At 39.0% G+C, this 21684-nt stretch overlaps 1 protein-coding gene and 1 long non-coding RNA gene across 3 annotated transcripts in view; both read left to right on the forward strand.

Annotated features, from left to right (window-relative positions):
• LOC148392930 (uncharacterized) overlaps positions 1 to 13989 on the forward strand; it is a 47699-nt gene extending 33710 nt beyond the window's left edge. The window contains exons 5-6 of the long non-coding RNA XR_015860267.1: positions 13298 to 13385; positions 13467 to 13989. This is a non-coding gene — a long non-coding RNA (uncharacterized LOC148392930). The remainder of the gene's footprint in view (positions 1 to 13297; positions 13386 to 13466) is intronic.
• Positions 13990 to 15302: 1313 nt separating this feature from the next.
• Positions 15303 to 21684, forward strand: part of cdhr1a (cadherin-related family member 1a) — a 32281-nt gene continuing 25899 nt past the window's right edge. The window contains exon 1 of one of the 2 annotated variants that reach the window (XM_088384998.1): positions 15303 to 15471. The gene's annotated coding sequence lies outside the window, so the exon portion shown is untranslated. The remainder of the gene's footprint in view (positions 15472 to 21684) is intronic. The other variant, XM_088384995.1, reaches the window with a different exon arrangement.

Consider the following 21684-nt stretch of genomic DNA (forward strand, 5'->3'; position numbering starts at 1 on the left):
ACAAGGATAAAATTACTCCATGCTTAATGACCTATAGGATCTCCACCAAAATTTGTTTCAGATCTAATAAAAGGGAGCCTAACACACTCCAATGAATTATGAGGACTGCTACGCCGGGTATTAAAATGTGCGGGGAAATAGATTTTCTCAAGCTAGGAGGACTGGACTTTTCAAATCAGATAGTAGAATGGAATTTTATGGGCAATAAATTCCACCATGTCTCAATTTCATTTTTTTTTTCCTTGCCCTCAGAATTTTTCAGGCTGTGATGGAATCTGTGAGTGGGCTGGCCTCTAAAAATTCATTGCCAATTGCCGTCTCCTTCTCGATCCTCTTAAGGTAGATAGATTGATGGATGAATGGCTAAACGGGCCAATAAGTGGAGAAAAAGTAGGAGCCAAGGAAAACCACATGTATGATGGAAATAAATGATTAGATACACATATGGCTACTTCAGAAGAAGAAAAAATCACCAGAAGAGGAGATAAGAAGTCAAAGATTTGTAAAATTGACCCAAAAATAGTGAAAATTATGGAAACAAAATGTTCAGAATTTCATCCAACAAAAATCAGCTAGCTTTATGCTAACATGATAAATGTGCTAATGGTGTTACGCTAAATATAAACCGTCGAATATCTGCGCCTCGAACACACGGGACAACAACTCATACAAACAAAAAAATCAGGTGTAGTATTCTGTAAATTTATATTTCTGAATAGGATGCAAAAAGAAAGACAACAAATGTCGCTAATGCTTTCACGTTAACGCTTAGCAACCAGGCCGTTAGCGTAGAGGACGCCCAAAAAGTCAGACGTAAAAGTTGAAGAAAACGGCCATCTTTTTTTTTTTCTTGCGCCACTTTAAAAGTGCCGTTGGATTATGGCTGCTGGGATGCAGCACCCCAAGAAGGAGTTTGCGAGCTAATGGCATTTGCTCTCTTTAAACTTTAATCTTTACTATTAATTCCCTGCAACTGGAGAATGTGCGAGAGTTAATGTTCCATGAACGTGTTTCTCACTCTGCACTCTCCTCAAGCTAATTACCCTCAGGTGCTAAATGGGGGGAAATTGCAATCCATTTGGAAGGGAGAAATTTCACCTCCCTCGCCCCCCCCCCCTCCCCTCCCGTCCCCCACACGCCCACCACCCCCTCGTGTGCAAAAGAGAAAATCAAACATTGAGTACGTGGAATCCGAAATGGACAATCAGCGCTAATGTGCGATGGGCTCGCCCTTCTCCAAGGTGGCTTCGAGAGAGCGTAAACGGCTCGCCCCCGTTTCCCCGCCTCACCGCTTATCGCTCGGGTCACGCCGAGGTCAACGGCGGACAACCCGATGCCGAACAGATGTTTGATTGACGCGGATGCCGCAGATTGGCCATCAAAGTTTTTTTTTTTTTTAAATTTCTGATGGCGAAGGAGAACCGTCGAGGGCGAAGGAGGAGACACACCCGAGGAAGTCAAAATCCAAATTAAAAGCGGCTTACGCAGCGGCTGACGGATCGGCGGTTGTCGTCACGGGACATTAAACGGCGGAGAGTGACGGCGTATCAGTCAATGACAGAATCAAGTTGCCATTACACAAATGGTTCCCGAGTCCATCGCTAATCAGTAACGCGGGATCAACGGCAGACAAATAGCTTTGATAAGTTTTTGTTTTTAAAGGGAGGTGAGGAAGTCAAGGGAAATGAAGTCTAGTTGGGGTGAGGTGGGGGGGCGTTAGGGGGGTCTCCGCTCTCCCTCTAAGGAGTGTCACTTTGTCCTCCGTTTGATCTTTGTCTCCACACAGGAAATTAAAGATGTGAGGAGGTGCTGACTACCGTCTCGTAAAAACAGAGGCCTCCTTTTCTGACAGCAAAAGTCAAAATTAGATTTGCTCGTTTAGGAATGACAATAGCTTATGCCTTGAAATACACCACTTACTTTTTTTTTTAAATATACTAATTTGGAAGCTAAGACTGTGGAGTCGCATTTTTTGGGGGTCTCCATTTTTTTTTCCAACTCATTCCTTTTTGATTAGCATTCCCTTTATTCTACTGTCATTCAATATAATTTCATACTTTATCATTCACAGTCAATTTCCCCCCCAGAAATTGCATTTTATAATTGGAAATATTTTATTTAGTGGGTTGATTATTGTTAAAGTGCTCTCAAAATAAAGTTGTTAGTTTTAAAAAAAACAAAAAACAACTACAGTGCTTCACTTTACTATGACCAGCCACCATTCCACGTTTCAACACTTTTAAATTAAAAGGAAAACAGTCCACATTTTTCCTCCCCGAGCATATTTCATGTGTGCAATAATAAATGAATTAGTGGCGGGGAGCAGTGAAAACAGCCCATATCTTAGACAAACAATCGTAGTACCAGCCCTGAGCTCCCGCTGTGCGGAGAAATCACTCCCTCCCATTTATCTGCATGGCAGAGAGCAACCAAACATCAAAAGAGCAGATAAGTTGACTTTCTTGAGCGAGGGGAGGAAGGGAGAGAAAAAAAAGAAAAAAAAACGCACTTCCACGCTTGTAAGTAAAACCCAAAGAAGTGGGATAAGTTACTCCATTTCACCCTGTGTGGCCTTTCACGCCATCGTTTTTGCTTGAAGGCATAAGTAAAGTGTCTGTTGATGCCCGCTCCAATCCCAAATCTCATCCTGTAAAATGTCAAAGCTATTTGGTTAAATCATTAGAAGCGGGTGGCGTCTCAGCGAAAGGTTATTTTCTTCATGAACACTTGAGGGTCCGCTGAGTCCCCCCCTCCCAAAAGTGTGTGTTGGAAAATGCGTTGACATTTTACATGAATGGGGAGGGAGGAGGCTCCTCAATGGACTCTCTGTCAGCGCTCTCCACGTTTCAGGTCATTATCGCAGCGATAGAGGACCACTCGACCCGTGTTGCTATTACCTTGGAGGAAAGACTCAAACAACTATAAGGGCGATGCTATGAAAGTGAGAGGCGTTAACCTTTGACCTGGACATGTTTGGTGCATAGACTTGATATTATTATATATGGAGTTTATTCCTAAAATGATACGTATTTGTTATAGCCTATTGTATGTAAAATGATGCCTAGTTGGAATATTAATATTACGCTTAAATATAGGAAAATTCAAATTTGACATAAATGTATAACACAAAATTTAAATTGAAAAATTGTACCGTGGATATTTAAGAACAAAGAGATTTAAAACAGTCAATGAAGTGGTCCTTAATTATTCCATTTAAAATGTATTGGAATAAAAAAAGATAAACATTTAAAGACAAAAAACAACTGAAATGTGCTTCTTCTGTACTGTAATATATTGAAGAAAAAAAAAAAGAACCTAAAGCTAATTCAACATTCTGCACAGTTTAATTGTTTCAAGTACCACTTACCACCAATAATGTATGATACCAAAAATCTGATAATGAATAAAATTCAAGCCAGTTCTGTTTACGTGTGTGAGTGCTTGTGAGCCTTTTAGTGTGTGTGTGTTTGCACGAGTGTGTGCGTGGAGAGGAGGTCCAGTCAGCCTGAGTCGGCATGCAGCTGATAACGTAGGTAATGGCGTTTCTGGAAGAGTGAGGCCAGATGAAAGCACCACATGGACAGATACCACAGGCATACTGGCCTCTTCTTTCGGAAAATTCCATTTTTTCCGGCAGGGAGGCATGAATGCCGAGGCTGAATCCAAATCCGGTTTTCCGCACTTTATCAGCGTGTGGCCCACCAAGTGGTGAGATTGTGTGGCGGGTGAAGGGAGGGGGAGGGGGGGGGTTGACGGCGAGGAGGTTGGCAGGGCGGGGTGTAGGTGGGCTGGGGGCACGGGGTGGGCGAGCCACTCAGGCGAGACCCTTCGCTTTAATCCAATTTACAGCCTCCCCCAGCAAAAGATAATTACAAGCCTTAAACCAGCTTGGAAAAGGGTTGGAAGAAAAGACCTCACTCGAACCCAAACGGTGCATCTGGCCCCCCCCGAAGTGTCCAAGTAGACAACAAGAAGGTTGCGAGGGGGTTGTTAGCAGCGCTAAGGCTTTGTGACAAACTTTAAGTGTGTGTAGCTAAAGAGGCAAAGTGATTCTTTTACGTCTTTAAAGAGCATGTCCTAGTGAGTTGATGACCTCCGTTCATTTTGTATGACCCCCTCGGTGCGAATTGTGCCACATAGCAGGTCCAGTGCATATAACGAAAGATAATTAAACGTTTAACCAATCTATAAAGTTTTATCGAAAGAAAGGCTGCGAGCTTAATGCTAACATATCATGAGAATTGCCATACAGAAGCTAAAAGAAATTAGCATTCATGTTTCAGCAATTACAAACCTTCAACTGCTATTTTAAAACACTTGGGTCCTACAAACAAAGCATACAAGAACATTTAATATTTGTATCTTCATTGCTATGTTTTGTTTAGTAGTTGTAATGGAATGAAAGTCGGATAATCCGAACATATATTAATACAAAATGTTATTAATGGGCTAATGGAAATTAGCATTGATGTAAGAGTAATTATAAACTTTCAAACAAGTGCTTCTTAACTACATTGAGCAACAATGATGGCAAAAAACAAAAATTTTTATTTCAAAATTTACAGGATGGCGTTAGAGTGAACTTTGATGTCGTCGGATTCATCATTCATAAAAATACAGTGAGGACTGAATGAAACATACACATTCGAGCTTTCCTTTCTCGCCGCCCGCATCTTTGTCAAACAGTCTTTGAAGTGAGCGCGGAGAAACAGGGGTTAACTCCGGCAAAAGAATGCGAGGAAATAATGAAGGGCGACTCGCAGGGGAGCGGAAAGACCGGCCGGCCGCCCGCCCGCTCCTAATTAATGGAAGGAGAGACACTCCCAAATTCTTCCATTCACAAGCTCACAATGGCCATCTCCAGCAAGCAGAACCTGGAATGGACAATGGGAGGAGTGAATGGAAGAGGGAGGGGGGGGGGGGGGGGGGGGACTCAAAACTCAAAACCTTATTTTGATTAAAAGTACTTTCTTGTATTTTAAAGCTTTATGCATTCATTGGAAATGTGCTCCAAAAGGATCCAATTTAGCAATTGAGCATCCAACCCTTTACATTCTACAAGGTGGGGGCATCAAGGTGGAGGCCAGGGGCTTATTTTGCCACAAGTCAAGAGGCGAGGAGGTATAAGACAAGACCACTGATTTAACCCCCCCCTTGTTAGTTGCTTTAGTTTTGACTTCTGAGCTGCCCCACACCGCTAATCTGTTAATTAATTAAGCCCCTCCCACAAGACACCCAGCAGGGTTATACCTTTGTATTGATTTTTGGTACTAATAGTTTTGAGTTTTTGTTTTTTACATTGGTGTGGATTTTATTTTTTTTCATTATTACTTTATGTATTCAAAAATTTTAAATTTAGCCTAGCTTAGCTTGATTACAATAATTTTAATTGCAGTGCTAGGTTAGTTTATGAGAATATTATTCAAAATATGATTTTGTTGTTGACATTTGTCTACAAAATGTGAATCGAATAATCGAATAATTTGAGCAACCCCGCTTTAAAGGGCACATCTTGATGTCGTTGTCCCCCTCCTTTAAGAAGGAACTAACGAGCTCCACTTGGAAGAGATGAGGCTCGCTCACCTTGCCGTAAACAAACATCTCGGCGCTGCCCGCCGAGGCGGCTGATAAGTGGGGCAACAAAGTCAATTAGTTGTGTGATTATTAGTATGTGACAGGCGCCGGGGTCCCGCAGATTAACTCGCGAGCCTTGAAGGGATGGGACAACAATAATGGTGAAACATGTCCGTCCGAGCAGAAAAGTAAAGGTAGCAAAAAGCAACAACAGCCTGTTCAATTAATTAGGTTGAATTAATGAAGTTCTGCTTGATTAAATGGCAACGGCGTCCAAAACGCCTCGTTTTTCCTGACATAATGGACACTTTTATGTCAATTACAAACGCCTTTATTGTTACAGAGAGCGGAAAAAGTAAGTTACTTTACTAATTACGTGATACTCAAAGTAATTTAGCAACCGATTACTTGATATTTAAAGTAACAGGCACTTTACCAATTAATTAAAAGTAATTAAAGCGATGATTAATTGATATTAAAAGAAACTGTTACTTTTACTGATAACTTAATATTTAAAAAAAAAGTTGGATAATGTATTCCCCGGATATGAGAAAAAATTGTGTTTCTATTTTATATCTTGTTTCTAGTGATGATTTGTTTCATTCATTCTTTTTCATTTGTTGCATTTCTACTTGTGCATCAATTCAGCTACTCATTTTTTGCGGAGTAAATTTAAATATCCTAAATTTATTCATTTAAATATCCTAAAAAGAATTTTTTGTTATTTCTTTTATTTCTATATGTTTTATTTAACACATTACTGGCATCACTGCTTTTAAACCATGCATCTCCTTGGACACTTAATCAACTAATGAATGCTATTGGCCTCCATTAACCAATCAGCTCCCACGCAGGGTGACCTCCAGCCTTCACCCTTCCCTTGACGGCGGCGTATTGATTCACAGCAATGTTTTATTTTCAGCCTGTAAAAAGAGTCGCTGATGAAGTGTCTTCTCATTGTCCCCAGAGAGTCGTAACTATTGTTTCTGTACACTTCAGCGTGAGCGAGCGCCTGGGCTCGCACGGCGGCGCAATTGCCAACATTTAGACGGCTATTATATGAAATAATTGTCACGCAGGATCAATAATACACGTCCTCTGAAAGCCACCCATGCAAAAAGTTACTATTTCACACGCAATAGTCTGTCTGTCTTTCTTTTTTTTTTTTTCTTCACGTTCAATATAACAAATGAATTATTTCTCACGAGCGATACGGTGTCATTGACAGAATTGTTCGTTTGCACCTCGGTCATTAATCAGAAGTGTGTTTCTTCTTCTCAGTGATGATGGAACGTCTTGCACTCTTTTGTGACAAATTACACATGCAATGTTTGCACTTGCAATTACAACTTAACAGCTGTTTGGGTAAATAAACAATGCATCAGCGCACGTGCGCCAGGCAAAGCTTCACGCCATTTTGACCTGAAGCTGTTTAAAAAAGAAAAAAATATGGCAGGAAATTTGCAGAAAAAAATAAAACTAAATGAGAGCATTAATTTAAATTTTTTAATTGAATTTAAACTCATTATTTCATTATAAAAAGGTATGGAGGTTTATTTTGAGCATATACCTGAAATTCTTACGTTTAAAAAAATATCTATATATATGTTCTTGCAAAATTTGGCAGAACGTACCCCTCCCCCATGGTGCCATCCATTCTTGTCATCCCAGAGGCATCCAACTGTACACTTCATTAAGAGCTTGCTAATATTTAAACGGGCAAAGCGATGCAAGGCACCTCCAATCTGACCTCTGAATGGATGCTTTGGGTTAACGGTTAACAAAAAAGCACGTTGGGCGTTGATGCTCACTAAAAGATCACCAAGTGTGATCTTTCATGGGTTTCGAACGCCATTAGCAGAATTGGGTTCGGGTTAGGCTGAATTTGCTGACCGTGCTTAATTTTTAGGGTCGTCATTGAGTATTTATATTTTTGTCCCAAACAAACCGCTTTTGCATGACATATGCTATTAGCTAGCATACGAGCATACCGGCAAATTATAGCAATACTACGCTGTTTTATTTTTAGTAGTTGCAAGAGAAACATCATATGTCACTTTTGACAGAAAAAAAAACATACAAAATGACAATGAAAAATATCTTTAGGGTGTATTTTTCCAGTTGTTATTAGCTAATTTATTATTTTTCCACTTTAGTGTACAGTAAATTTTTTTCAATTTTACTGCTAAGTCATGAACACCATTAGTTGATTGAACAACATTGCCTCAAGAAACGCAAAATCAACTCCGCCTGCTCCGTTTAGTGCTCATTCATGACTTTTCAATCTATGGAACAAGCGTTACATTGGGGTTTTGTCTCCAACCTGTTGCATAAATGAGCCGGTCCCACTGAGAGGGACCGAGCTTTAATGAGTTGGGTTTGAAGCCCCTCTGTCCTTTTGACTCAGCCTCAGCTTGGTCTCCTAATGAGCCATCATCATGCAAAACTGCCAGCTTGATACACATTAATTGGATTTTCACTTTTTCACCAATTAATTGAGCAGCATTGTCATGTTGGCAACCCCCCTCCCACCCCCATCCTTTTTTTGCCCCCCTCCTCATTGGCTCAAATAGCCACTGTCTGGACAGGGGAAGCTTTTTATTCCTGCTCTTTTCTTCTCTTGTACAGATCAGCTATCTCATTAAAGGCTTATGACATTTGGTGGAACCAATCTCTTTGTGGAGAGAAAACAGTTTGTGTGTGCTGCTCAGTTGAAGCCTTTACATTGTGTTAAGCTACCTCCCCAAGCGCCCGGTAGGGGTGGGGTGAGTCAGACCACTTGCACCCTGGAGGAGAGACCACAGGGTGAGGGAGAGCAATCCCACGCCGCCATGTCCGACAAGCGCCCAAAGAGCAATATGGTGACACACACCGTTTCCAATTCTGCTTGTGGCTATTGAAACGGGTGAAAAATGAGATCAGAGGTTGCAAAAATACTCACACTTAGGTAGAAGTAAAGATATTTGTGTGGAAAGATACTCGGGGAAAAGTTGTATTTCTTTTAAATGTGCGGCGTGTTATCTGTCCAGTAACAGATCGATCGATACATACCGCGATACCATGGGTACGATACTGTACGATTTATCATTGTAATTATTTGTCAATAATAAATGGTATCGTCAAAGCGATTTAGACCTGGTTGGTAATCGCAATTGTGCTTGTGTATCTAATATTGTAGTGAAGACTATTCAGAACTTTTTTTTTTTTTTCCACAAACAGCAAGTGTTAAAAACGGCCTCATGTAATGGCCTTTTTCACCCAGAGATGATTGCACTCTCACGACCACTTGTTAACTCCAACAGTGACAAAATAAAAAATGTCTGGCCGTTCATTCTCAGGCAGCCGCCCCCCCCCCTTGTTTGTCTGCCCTCCGCCTTCTCTGATGTGTAAGATTAATACTCTTGCCACAATCTCATAGAATAATGCCACTTTAATCTTGTTTGGGGCAAAACTCCAAAGTGGAGTGTGTCTACTTGTTTCCCGAGATGACTTCATCTTTCTTTCTTTCTCGGCCGCCTGCTGTCCCCTGGCGCTGGATGTCCCATTACCCTTCACACGCTGCAACTTTCTGCTGTTTGCACAAACGCTGGCCACAGGAGCCGAAAGCGGGCTGTGCTGATATTGATGTTTTGGGGAGCGTCGCCTCCATATTACCGAGCTCGTTCTGGGTCTCTACCGAGGAGGACTGGCCAAGGGGGGCCGAGATTTGTTTCATTCGGTGGAGCTACGAGTCATCGAGAAAACACAGTAGTGACATAACAGAAATAGAATTTTTTGCTTCAGTTCAATGGGCATCATGCTGCCCCTTCTGCTGTGCGTGCTTTGGCCACCTGGGGGCAGTATAAAACAGACATTATTTGTTGTTTGCAAAGGACAAATAATACACGTGTGTGAGTTTTGTTTTACCTGTCTACGTGTGTTGCACCACACTTTATGTTCGACCAAAATCATCTGGAAAAATGCACCTGTCTTATACTAAAATTAAAATTTATTTAAAAAAAAAAACAAGAATTAAAGAATTTGAACTGTACAGCAGTAAAGTGGTTAATGTCTATTATATTCTAAAAAATGATTATCAAGCATTAGAATCACCAAACCAATTTATTCATTCCATTTAACAAAAATCCCCTAGCTTATTGCTAACATATGATGCAAAACTTAATAGACATGCTCATGGAAATTAGCATGTCACATTAATTCTAAACCTTCAAACAACTGCTTTAAAACACACTGAGCAACAAAGCATACAACAACACTCACAAGATTATAAATTGAGTAAAGAATGTTACACATACAAAGGAGCAAAAAGTAGTAACTAGTTTTATTTTTTTTGCTCATCAAACAACAACACGCTTGTTATATGAGCCCTTTGGGCGGCTTGTATTTGTTTTGTCTGTCGCCGGGTGGTTGACAGCGCTGCGTTAGTGCCTCTTTTCCACCGTGTTGACCTCATGAACGCGCCGCAGCGAGCGAGCAGTAAATCTCTAATGAGGCTTGATGTAAATACCACATCGCACCAAACCACATCAATTCCCCCCGTGTAACAACTCATCACCTCGCACGCACGCATGGGGGGAAAAAAAAGCAACTCGACCTTGTGCTCAATAGTCACAATACATTCCTTTTTGTATTTTTTTTTTCTTAATTGCATTGTGAATTATTTATAGTGACTAGCATGCGGCGCTATGCTGATTTGGCTAATTGTATTGTTTATTGTTCTTGTTAGTGGGGATGATTTGCATTTTATGGCCAATGACGTCGACTTGTGCCGCTTCTTTTAAATTGTTGGGGATGTGTTTTATGCGTGTGTGAGAAGTCTGGTCACAAAGACAAATTATTTTTCATTTATTTTGGGTAAGTGGAAGGTTATTTTCTTTTAAAGAGACTATTTTGGCAAGGTTAAAAGTTAACTGTTTTTTCCCATGATAATGTCATAATAATCTCATTTTGATGAGGGAAGGACGTTATTTCTATCCAAGTAAATTTCAATCAAACAAGTATGATGTATTTTAAAAAAAATTGTATTTTCTGTATTGCACAATTCGTTCTATCGTGGATGGACAAAGTGGTGCTCTGTTCGTATTAAATTGGGAAAAAAAACACACACACACTTATCTTAAAACAATCTTGATGTTATTTTTTTTATATTAAGTTTTTTTAATTCATATTATTAATAATACACATGATTCAAGCAGCTCATTACAACATGCGAACCACACAATGGACAACTGAATCATCTTAGAAACTAAATCTGAGTCACTGACAAAAATGTAGCAAGGGAGGGATACTCAGGGGTAATTGTGAACAGAAAAAAAAAAAAACATTCTTTGGATACTAAGTGATGTTTTATGGGAATGACCTTACTTTTCACTTTCATTCTCTTTGCCCACTATAACCCATTTGCATTGTCTGTCATCACAGTAACACAATGTTTCACTTTCAACAAGGGCTTGGAATCAGAATGAATCCTAGGCCAGTTTTGTTGTTATGGGCGGGGAGGCAAAACGAGGAAGTGAAGTTGAGTTTGAAGTAAACAGCCTCATTAATGCACTGTCACGGCCTCCATTGGACCCCCCCACCACCCCCACCCCAACAAGTGGCAGCAATATGAATCACAACCAAAGACACATCAAGGAAAATAACTCACAAATTTCTGAAATTTTACTGGAAAATTTTTTTTTTGCACACATTTAATAATTTATATTTTTAGCCCCCAAAAAAGACAAGTTGTGGATTTTTTTTTTTACAGTGCAGCAATCATGATGATAAAAAAATGACATTTATTAGTATGCGTCTGAGCTCCTTCTATGAGTCAGGAATAAAAAGAATGTTTTCTCAGAATTAATGGCTAACTCCAGAGAGAGCCGTCTCTCTGTTCTTGGCAAAATGACCACAGGCAGCCCAGGAATTTGACGAGAGTTAACACCGGTAGCCCCTTCCCATACATATATTGTTATAGCCGCAGCACCCGTGATTGAATTTCTGACCTTTTGCCGGAATGAGAACATGAGGGGGTGGTGGGCCGGTCGGTGGGAAGGAGGGGTGGGTGCATTTCAATTTTTGTTGTGAAACTGACGTCGTCAAATAACTACAGGCGAGGAAAGATCACGGCTCCGTTCAATTACTCTGCTTTGTAAAGGCTAAAGATGACTGTTTTGGACAAGGGACTTAAAACGGTGGACATCGCTTCTGTATAATAACCTCTCCACCAATCAAAAAGCACATTAGGAGGCAATGACGGCAACTCAAGTCATTCTTATTGAAGATTGTTTTGCTTTTTTTACACCAAGAATTACTTTACAAGAAAACACTTTCACAATGATGAAGTCACACTCTCACTATGTCCATTCACATTAAAAACTGCTGACAGCTGAGGGGGAGCGTTCCCACTTTCATGTGGCCCAAAGTCTGCCTCCACTGTCGCGACTCTTTATTAATCACATTTGAATCCTGCAGTCTGGCCCCCAGACAGACAGACAGAGTCCACCACCCCCATTTTCTTTTATTTCTTAATTTGACTCCCTAGCTTTATAAAAAGAACTATTGAAGTGGACCAAGCAGCCCACCCAGTAACAACACTGGCTCCACATTTTCCTTATCGTAAATATAGCGAACTGATTTATTTGAAGTTGCCTGTTAAACTTTGATCTTTTGTTCCTAACAGTGTTCCTAACGCTTCTGTTGTAGACCTCTGTTGCCCCTTAGCGGGCATATTATGGAATTGCAGATCAGCCCCACAGCAAAATAGTGAATCCATATGTTTTTCTATTTTGCTTCTCATTGTGATAATAGTTCAAACTTCCCTGATCATCCATTATATCAAAATTGTCTTGTTTTATATAAATTAGAGGATTACCAGAATAGAAAAAGACAGGTGGATAAGGAATAAACCTAAAAGTATATTAACTGTGTGAGTCCTATAATTAGTCCTGGAAGAAGCAGATGTGTCAATTACAAGAGATACCAAAAAAATAAATATGGACTTTATGCCATCATACAATAAGTAATAGAGCTCGAGGGCATGTTTAGGCAATGCTGCCCTCTAGTGATTAGAAATGATCTCAAAGCTAAAACGTCTTGAATTAAAATATTACATATCCTTGAAACATATCTATGATTAAAAAGAATAATCAGATTTTATTCCTCGTTCACAATGACTGTGGTTATTAGAACAACATGTGACGTTTTGAATGCGTGCCTGTGAGATGGTTCTTTTCTTTCAAGTTGGAAAATCCCACGGTGTCCTTTGAGACGAGACGAGGGGTGGTGGGCAGGTGGTGTCGGTTCAAGTATCCCGGGGCATAATTTATGAGAGAGGTGAAAAGTCAAATGAAGACAATGGCCAGCAATTAGATGTTGGTGAATACTGCAGTGTGTGACATGAGCTGGCGCTCATTTCTCCCAAGGCTGGTTTACCTCTTTAACTTGTTCGACAACTTTAGTTTTTTTTGTTGTGTAATATATAGGCACACTTTTTTTTCCAATTAAAATATGTCAGTATTCTCCCACTCACTCACAGGTTCAAGATTCAGGATTTTTTTTCCACTTTATTTTGTTTATATTTGTTGTCATTTCACCTGTTACCACTAGACGGCGGGACCCTATTTAGTTTTAAACCAAATTTGAAAGTGGGATGAAAAGATCAGCCTTGAAGACTAATCTTTTTTTTCTTTCTTTTTTTCAGCCTTGAAGACTAATCTTTTTTTTCTTTTTTTTTTTACAGATACGTCCAACACCATCTTTCACGAAACTTGACTTTGACCCTTTAAAGTGCCCGAGAGAAAACATATGCAATATCATCCTTTCCTGAGGTGTTAAGTTGCTTTTTGTGAGTATTAATACATGCACTTAACCTTCAGTCCCTTGTTGACCCCCTCTGCCCCTCCCCACAGGCTTGTTAGCTAAGAAATACATCTGGCCTTTTCTCGCCTCTGCCCAAGCTCCTTCAGAAACACGTCAAGGAAACAATGTAGAAGGAAGTAAGAGATAAAGTTGCCACAGCTCTGTTTATTTGCTGTGTCAACGATTGAGAGATGACACTGTTTCTATGCGGGAGAGGAAGAGGAATCTGGCCCAGCCGCATTTCCTCGGGCCAAAAACATCACTTGAAGAGGCTGAGGAGGATTACTGACACTTTATTTGAAAGCTGGATATCCATGGACGTCCATTTACTGGGAGCTGAGTCATCATCAATCACTCATTTTTAAGTGGGCAAAAGAAGAAAAACATTTCTTTATGCTTGTAAAAATGTGTATTTTTAGGACACAAATTGGTATTGGTCAAAATCTTCAGCCAGATGGGTGAATGACAAATAAGCAAATAATAATAATATTAAAATATCAATGTGTTCTAAATATTTTGGTTGTTCTTGTTTTCCAAAAATGTTGAAAAATAAATAAGCCAATTATGTTTAGATGTCGTGTTTTGACGAACAAAACAAAATTGATCGTGATCTGCCTTCCGTGTTGTTTACTTTCATCACGTTTATTGTGATGGATAAGGGGCTGAACATCCTGCCCTGAGGTCCACCAAACCAAATATTAAAGAAACTGTAAATGTTTCATTCGAATTTTCAATGCATTCAATTTAAAGTTTAAAGTTTCTATTATTCTCTATCCAAATCCTCCCAATCAAACCTCTTCCTGCCTTCCCTTTAATCCTTCCCCTCAGTTTGCGGCAGTAACTCTAACCCACCAGCTGTCCAATGTGATTGATCACCCGCAGATAAACATCAGATAGAACAGGACAGACATTGATCCCCAGGAGGAAGAGAGGACTTGTCTCACACACACAGCGACATAGGCAAACCTCTGTGAAGCATCTGTCAAAATAGCACAACACGGAACTGTATGTGTGTGACTAACATCTGTCAGCTCTTAGGGATGTGAGGCAAGTGGATAAATATTGATACCGTTGATAGATACTATCAATATTTTCAATCCATCCCACCCTGTCATGTGACCATGTCTTACCAAATAAGCCTCTCCAATAATAAACTTGCTTTGTAGTCCAATGACCTGCGATCAACTTCTCATCTATTATAAAGCAGCCACTGGTAGTCCAATTAAAATTGCAACGTTATTATTTTTCGAGCCACGATGGTTTTGTTTGGGGCAAGCTCGGGACTTACCTCTCGGGTTCTCTCTGAAGGGGAAAGTCTTAAAAAGAATGAGCAGGTCCTTGAATTATGCAAAGCAAGATTTATATGGGGAGAAATCATCGGCCAGAGCAACTTGAGAAGGTCGGCTATGTGGCCTCAGTAACAAAAGGTGCCCCGAGAAGATGACTGGAGATTAGGTGACGCTCAGTAGAACCTTCTCTGTGTTTTTTTCAATCGTTGAAAGTGACCCAGAAATTTAATTGAATCCAGTTGCCTCAAAATCCTAAATCTATATGTTGCCACATGTGTTAGATTTATGTGATACAAAACAGGGTTCCATAGTGTAGTGGTTAGTGCTCTGGTCTATGAGCCCAGTGAAATGTTCAACATAGTTGCTTGGTGCTTCCCCATAAAACCATTTTGTCATTGATCTATTATGCATAGATCGGCCGCGGCGCATGCGCAGTTCACTGTTCTAAAAAGTTCATATGACTTCAACCAGTAGGTGTCGGTAATGCCCATTGAAGCCGGTGCCACCTCGCCGTAAAGCAAAACGAAGAAGAAAATGACGTAACTTCCCGTACACGAACGAGTCGTGAATTTCATTTTCCGTTCACCAACCGAACGGATGTGTGAGTTAACGAGTTAATGAGTGAGTGATTTGCATTTCCGGTTCATCGCGAGAACGGACCAGTGAGGGATTGAATCCGGACTTTTCCGTTCGCGAACGAGTTAATGGGTCAACTGCCTTCCTTCCCGTGCATCAACGGATCAGTCAGTGAACGTAGTATTGGCTCGTGAGTGAACAATTCGTTCAAAAGAACAAATCTTTTCAGTGAAGGAGAGTGAATTAATCACTTCCTAAGGTGATTCGTTCTTTTTCCAGTTAATATGACTCCAACCAACATGCAATAACGCAACTTGTTCCACAAAGTAGGTGTCGGTAATGTGCATTGAAGCTGGTGCCACCTCGCCGTAAATCAAAACGAAGAAGAAAATGACGTCACGTCCCGTTCACGAACGAGTCGTGAATTGCATTTCCCGTTCACCAACGAACGAATCTGTGAGTGAACAAATCTGTGAGTGAGCGATTCGCATTTGCAGTTCATCTTCCTTCCCGTGCATCAACGGATCAGTCAGTGAAGGTGTTGCGTCTCCCTCTTGGCGTGAACAATGTAAGTCAGAATGTCGATTTGCCAAGGAAAGAAAGAACCACTCACTGAAACACCACTTCTTTTATGCACGTTTTCTCCAAGCTAACGGCTAATTTTATTGCATGAAGGGATAGAATAGAATAGATCTTTATTGTCATTGTCTCACTTGTACAACGAAATTTAAAAGTGCCAGCTAATCAGTGCATAAAATAAATAGAATAAAAGATTAAAAAAGTTGCGCCGTTATGCAAAAAGGGGGAGATTATGCTTCTCTTTGGGTCATCATGGTTTTATAAATTAAAGTCCCAATGATCATGAGCAGCAGCGGAGCCCCATTTCAACCCCTTACACTGAGTGCCAAGCAGGGAAGAAATGGGTACCATTGTTATAGTCACTGGTATGACTCGGCAGTGGTTTGAACCCACAACCTCCCAATCTCAGGGCGGACACTCTCCTCTCAGGCCACTGAGCTGGTAAACACTCTAGCATAGTGTATGACACTTATAGTAGTTTTTAAATAACGTGTATGCATATATACGCCTAAATATTGTTATCCAATATATCTACTGAAATTTCACATTATATTGCTGGTTTGAAATTTACTTGTTTTATTACTATTTTAATAAGTGGTTAGTCCTCTGGACTCTCAGCCCAGTGAGCCGGGTTCGAATCTCAGTGGGGCCTCAAACTTTTATCATAGAAAATTTGCACCACAGCTGCCCGTGTGTTGCCCCATATAACCATATAGATTCCACCTAAGGTAAGCGAGTGTTCCATAGTGTAGTGGTTAGTCCTCTGGACTCTCACCCCAGCGACCCGGGTTCGAAGCTCAGTGGGGCCGCAAACTTTTATCATAGAAAAATTGCACCACAGTTGCCCGTGTGTTGCCCCATATAACCATATAGATTCCACCTAAGGTAAGCGAGTGTTCCATAGTGTAGTGGTTAGTGCTCTGGACTCTCACCCCAGCGACCTGGGTTCAAATCTCAGTGGGGTCTCAAACTTTTACCATAGAAAATTTGCACCACAGTTGCCTGTGTGTTGCCCCATATAACCATATAGATTCCACCTAAGGTAAGCGAGTGTTCCATAGTGTAGTGGTTAGTGCTCTGGACTCTCACCCCAGCGACCCGGGTTCGAAGCTCAGTGGGGCCTCAAATTTTTATCATAGAAAATTTGCACCACAGTTGCCCGTGTGTTGCCCCATATAACCATATAGATTCCATCTAAGGTAAGTGAGTGTTCCATAGTGTAGTGGTTAGTGCTCTGCACTCTCACCCCAGCGACCCGGGTTCGAAGCTCAGTGGGGCCTCAAACTTTTATCATAGAAAATTTGCACCACAGTTGCCTGTGTGTTGCCCCATATAACCATATAGATTCCACTTAAGGTAAGCGAGTGTTCCATAGTGTAGTGGTTAGTGCTCTGGACTCTCACCTCAGCGACCCGGGTTCGAAGCTCAGTGGGGCCTCAAACTTTTATCATAGAAAATTTGCACCACAGTTGCCCGTGTGTTGCCCCATATAACCATATAGATTCCACCTAAGGTAAGTAAGTGTTCCATAGTGTAGTGGTTAGTGCTCTGCACTCTCACCCCAGCGACCCGGGTTCGAAGCTCAGTGGGGCCTCAAACTTTTATCATAGAAAATTTGCACCACAGTTGCCTGTGTGTTGCCCCATATAACCATGTAGATTCCACCTAAGGTAAGCGAGTGTTCCATAGTGTAGTGGTTAGTGCTCTGGACTCTCACCTCAGTGACCCGGGTTCGAAGCTCAGTGGGGCCTCAAATTTTTATCATAGAAAATTTGCACCACAGTTGCCCGTGTGTTGCCCCATATAACCATATAGATTCCGTCTAAGGTAAGTGAGTGTTCCATAGTGTAGTGGTTAGTGCTCTGCACTCTCACCCCAGCGACCCGGGTTCGAAGCTCAGTGGGGCCTCAAACTTTTATCATAGAAAATTTGCACCACAGTTGCCCGTGTGTTGCCCCATATAACCCTATAGATTCCACCTAAGGTAAGCGAGTGTTCCATAGTGTAGTGGTTAGCGCTCTGGACTCTTACCCCAGCGACCCAGGTTCGAATCACAATGGGGCCTCAAAATCTTATCATAGAAAATTTGCAACACATATAACCATACACCTCCCCAAAGCTTTGGGTTAGGGTTACAGCTAGGGCTAGGTTTAGGGTTAGTTTTAGAGGTAGGGTTACGTTCAGAGCTAGGATTAGGGTTAGAGCTAGGGTTAGGGATAGAGCTAGGGTTAGACTAGGGTTAGGGCTCGGGTTAGGGTTAAGGTTAGAGTTAATGCTAGGGTTAGAGCTAGTGTTAGGTAAGGGTAGGTTTAGGGTTAGGGTTGTTTTTGGTTGGTAGTTTATTTTAAAAAAAAATTTTTTTAATTTTTTAAAAATAAAATAAACTACCAACGACCTTTATGGTAGTTAGGGTTAGGGTTAGGGTTGTTTTTGGTTGGTAGTTTATTTTAAAAAAAATTTTTTTAAATTTTTTAAAAATAAAATAAACTACCAACGACCTTAATGGTAGTTAGGGTTAGGGTTGGGGTTGTTTTGGGTTGGTAGTTTATTTAAAAAAAATTTTTTTAAATTTTTTAAAAATAAAATAAACTACCAACGACATTAATGGTAGTTAGGGTTAGGGTTGTTTTTGGTTGGTAGTTTAAAAAATTTTTTTTAAATTTTTTAAAATAAAATAAACTACCAACGACCTTAATGGTAGTTAGGGTTAGGGTTAGGGTTGTTTTTGGTTGGTAGTTTACAATTTTTTTTTTTAATTTTTTAAAAATAAAATAAACTACCAACGACCTTAATGGTAGTTAGGGTTAGGGTTAGGGTTGTTTTTGGTTGGTAGTTTAAAAATTTTTTTTTTAATTTTTTAAAAATAAAATAAACTACCAACGACCTTAATGGTAGTTAGGGTTAGGGTTAGGGTTGTTTTTGGTTGGTAGTTTAAAAAAAATTTTTTTAATTTTTTAAAAATAAAATACCAACGACCTTAATGGTAGTTAGGGTTAGGGTTAGGGTTGTTTTTGGTTGGTAGTTTAAAAATTTTTTTTTAATTTTTTAAAAATAAAATACCAACGACCTTAATGGTAGTTAGGGTTAGGGTTAGGGTTGTTTTTGGTTGGTAGTTTAAATTTTTTTTTTTAATTTTTTAAAAATAAAATAAACTACCAACGACCTTAATGGTAGTTAGGGTTAGGGTTAGGGTTGTTTTTGGTTGGTAGTTTAAAAAAATTTTTTTAATTTTTTAAAAATAAAATAAACTACCAACGACCTTTATGGTAGTTAGGGTTAGGGTTAGGGTTGTTTTTGCTTGGTAGTTTAAAAAATTTTTTTTTGATTTTTTAAAAATAAAATAAACTACCAACGACCTTAATGGTAGTTAGGGTTAGGGTTAGGGTTAGGGTTGTTTTTGGTTGGTAGTTTAAAAATTTTTTTTTAATTTTTTTAAAAATAAAATAAACTACCAACGACCTTAATGGTAGTTAGGGTTAGGGTTAGGGTTGTTTTTGGTTGGTAGTTTAAATTTTTTTTTTAAATTTTTTTAAAATAAAATAAACTACCAACGACCTTAATGGTAGTTAGGGTTAGGGTTAGGGTTAGGGTTGTTTTTGGTTGGTAGTTTGAAAATTTTTTTTTTAATTTTTTAAAAATAAAATAAACTACCAACGACCTTAATGGTAGTTAGGGTTAGGGTTAGGGTTGTTTTTGGTTGGTAGTTTAAAAATTTTTTTTTTAATTTTTTAAAAATAAAATAAACTACCAACGACCTTAATGGTAGTTAGGGTTAGGGTTAGGGTTGTTTTTGGTTGGTAGTTTAAAAAATTTTTTTTAAATTTTTTTAAAATAAAATAAACTACCAACGACCTTAATGGTAGTTAGGGTTAGGGTTAGGGTTGTTTTTGGTTGGTAGTTTAAATTTTTTTTTTAATTTTTTTAACATAAAATAAACTACCAACGACCTTAATGGTAGTTAGGGTTAGGGTTAGGGTTGTTTTTGGTTGGTAGTTTGAAAAATTTTTTTTTAATTTTTTAAAAATAAAATAAACTACCAACGACCTTAATGGTAGTTAGGGTTAGGGTTAGGGTTAGGGTTGTTTTTGGTTGGTAGTTTGAAAAAATTTTTTTTAATTTTTTAAAAATAAAATAAACTACCAACGACCTTAATGGTAGTTAGGGTTAGGGTTAGGGTTGTTTTTGGTTGGTAGTTTGAAAATCTTTTTTTTAATTTTTTAAAAATAAAATAAACTACCAACGACCTTAATGGTAGTTAGGGTTAGGGTTAGGGTTAGGGTTAGGGTTGTTTTTGGTTGGTAGTTTGAAAAATTTTTTTTTAATTTTTTAAAAATAAAATAAACTACCAACGACCTTAATGGTAGTTAGGGTTAGGGTTAGGGTTAGGGTTAGGGTTGTTTTGGGTTGGTAGTTTGAAAAATTTTTTTTTAATTTTAAAAAATAAAATAAACTACCAACGACCTTAATGGTAGTTAGGGTTAGGGTTAGGGTTAGGGTTGTTTTGGGTTGGTAGTTTGAAAAATTTTTTTTTAATTTTTTAAAAATAAAATAAACTACCAACGACCTTAATGGTAGTTAGGGTTAGGGTTAGGGTTAGGGTTGTTTTTGGTTGGTAGTTTAAAATTTTTTTTTTTAATTTTTTAAAAATAAAATAAACTACCAACGACCTTAATGGTAGTTAGGGTTAGGGTTAGGGTTGTTTTTGGTTGGTAGTTTAAAATTTTTTTTTTAATTTTTTAAAAATAAAATAAACTACCAACGACCTTAATGGTAGTTAGGGTTAGGGTTAGGGTTGTTTTTGGTTGGTAGTTTAAATTTTTTTTTTAAAATTTTTTTAACATAAAATAAACTACCAACGACCTTAATGGTAGTTAGGGTTAGGGTTAGGGTTGTTTTTGGTTGGTAGTTTGAAAAATTTTTTTTTAATTTTTTAAAAATAAAATAAACTACCAACGACCTTAATGGTAGTTAGGGTTAGGGTTGTTTTTGGTTGGTAGTTTAAAAAATTTTTTTTAATTTTTTAAAAATAAAATAAACTACCAACGACCTTAATGGTAGTTAGGGTTAGGGTTAGGGTTAGGGTTGTTTTTGGTTGGTAGTTTGAAAATTTTTTTTTAAATTTTTTAAAAATAAAATAAACTACCAACGACCTTAATGGTAGTTAGGGTTAGGGTTAGGGTTGTTATTGGTTGGTAGTTTAAATTTTTTTTTTTAAATTTTTTTAAAATAAAATAAACTACCAACGACCTTAATGGTAGTTAGGGTTAGGGTTAGGGTTAGGGTTGTTTTTGGTTGGTAGTTTAAAAATTTTTTTTTTAATTTTTTAAAAGTTACGGTCATTGGTAGTTTATTTGAAAAAAATTTTTTTTTAAATAAAATAAACCACCAATAACCTTAATGGTAGTTTATTTAAAAATATTTATTTTTAAAATAAACTACCGTAATGGTAGTTTATTTTATTATTATCACTTATTATCACTTACCAAGCCTTAGGCTAACACAAACCCTAACCCTAACCCTAAACCCAGCTGTTGCTGGGTTTAGGGTTAGGGTTAGGGTTTGTGTCAGGCTCAGGCTTGCTGTTGCTGTGCTGAGGTTTAGGGTTTAGGGTTTGTGTTAGGCTTAGGCTTGGTAAGTGATAGCAAGCCTAAGCCGGACACAAACCCTAACCCTAAACCCAGCAAGAGCAAGCCTAACCCTAAGCCTCAGCACAGCAACAGCAAGCCTGAGCCTGACACAAACCCTAACCCTAACCCTAAACCCAGCAAGAGCAAGCCTAACCCTAAGCCCCAGCACAGCAACAGCAAGCCTGAGCCTGACACAA

The sequence above is a fragment of the Syngnathus floridae genome, chromosome 9 (assembly GCF_059516105.1).
Source record: "Syngnathus floridae isolate MCC-2025c chromosome 9, RoL_Sflo_1.0, whole genome shotgun sequence".
NCBI lineage: Eukaryota > Metazoa > Chordata > Actinopteri > Syngnathiformes > Syngnathidae > Syngnathus > Syngnathus floridae.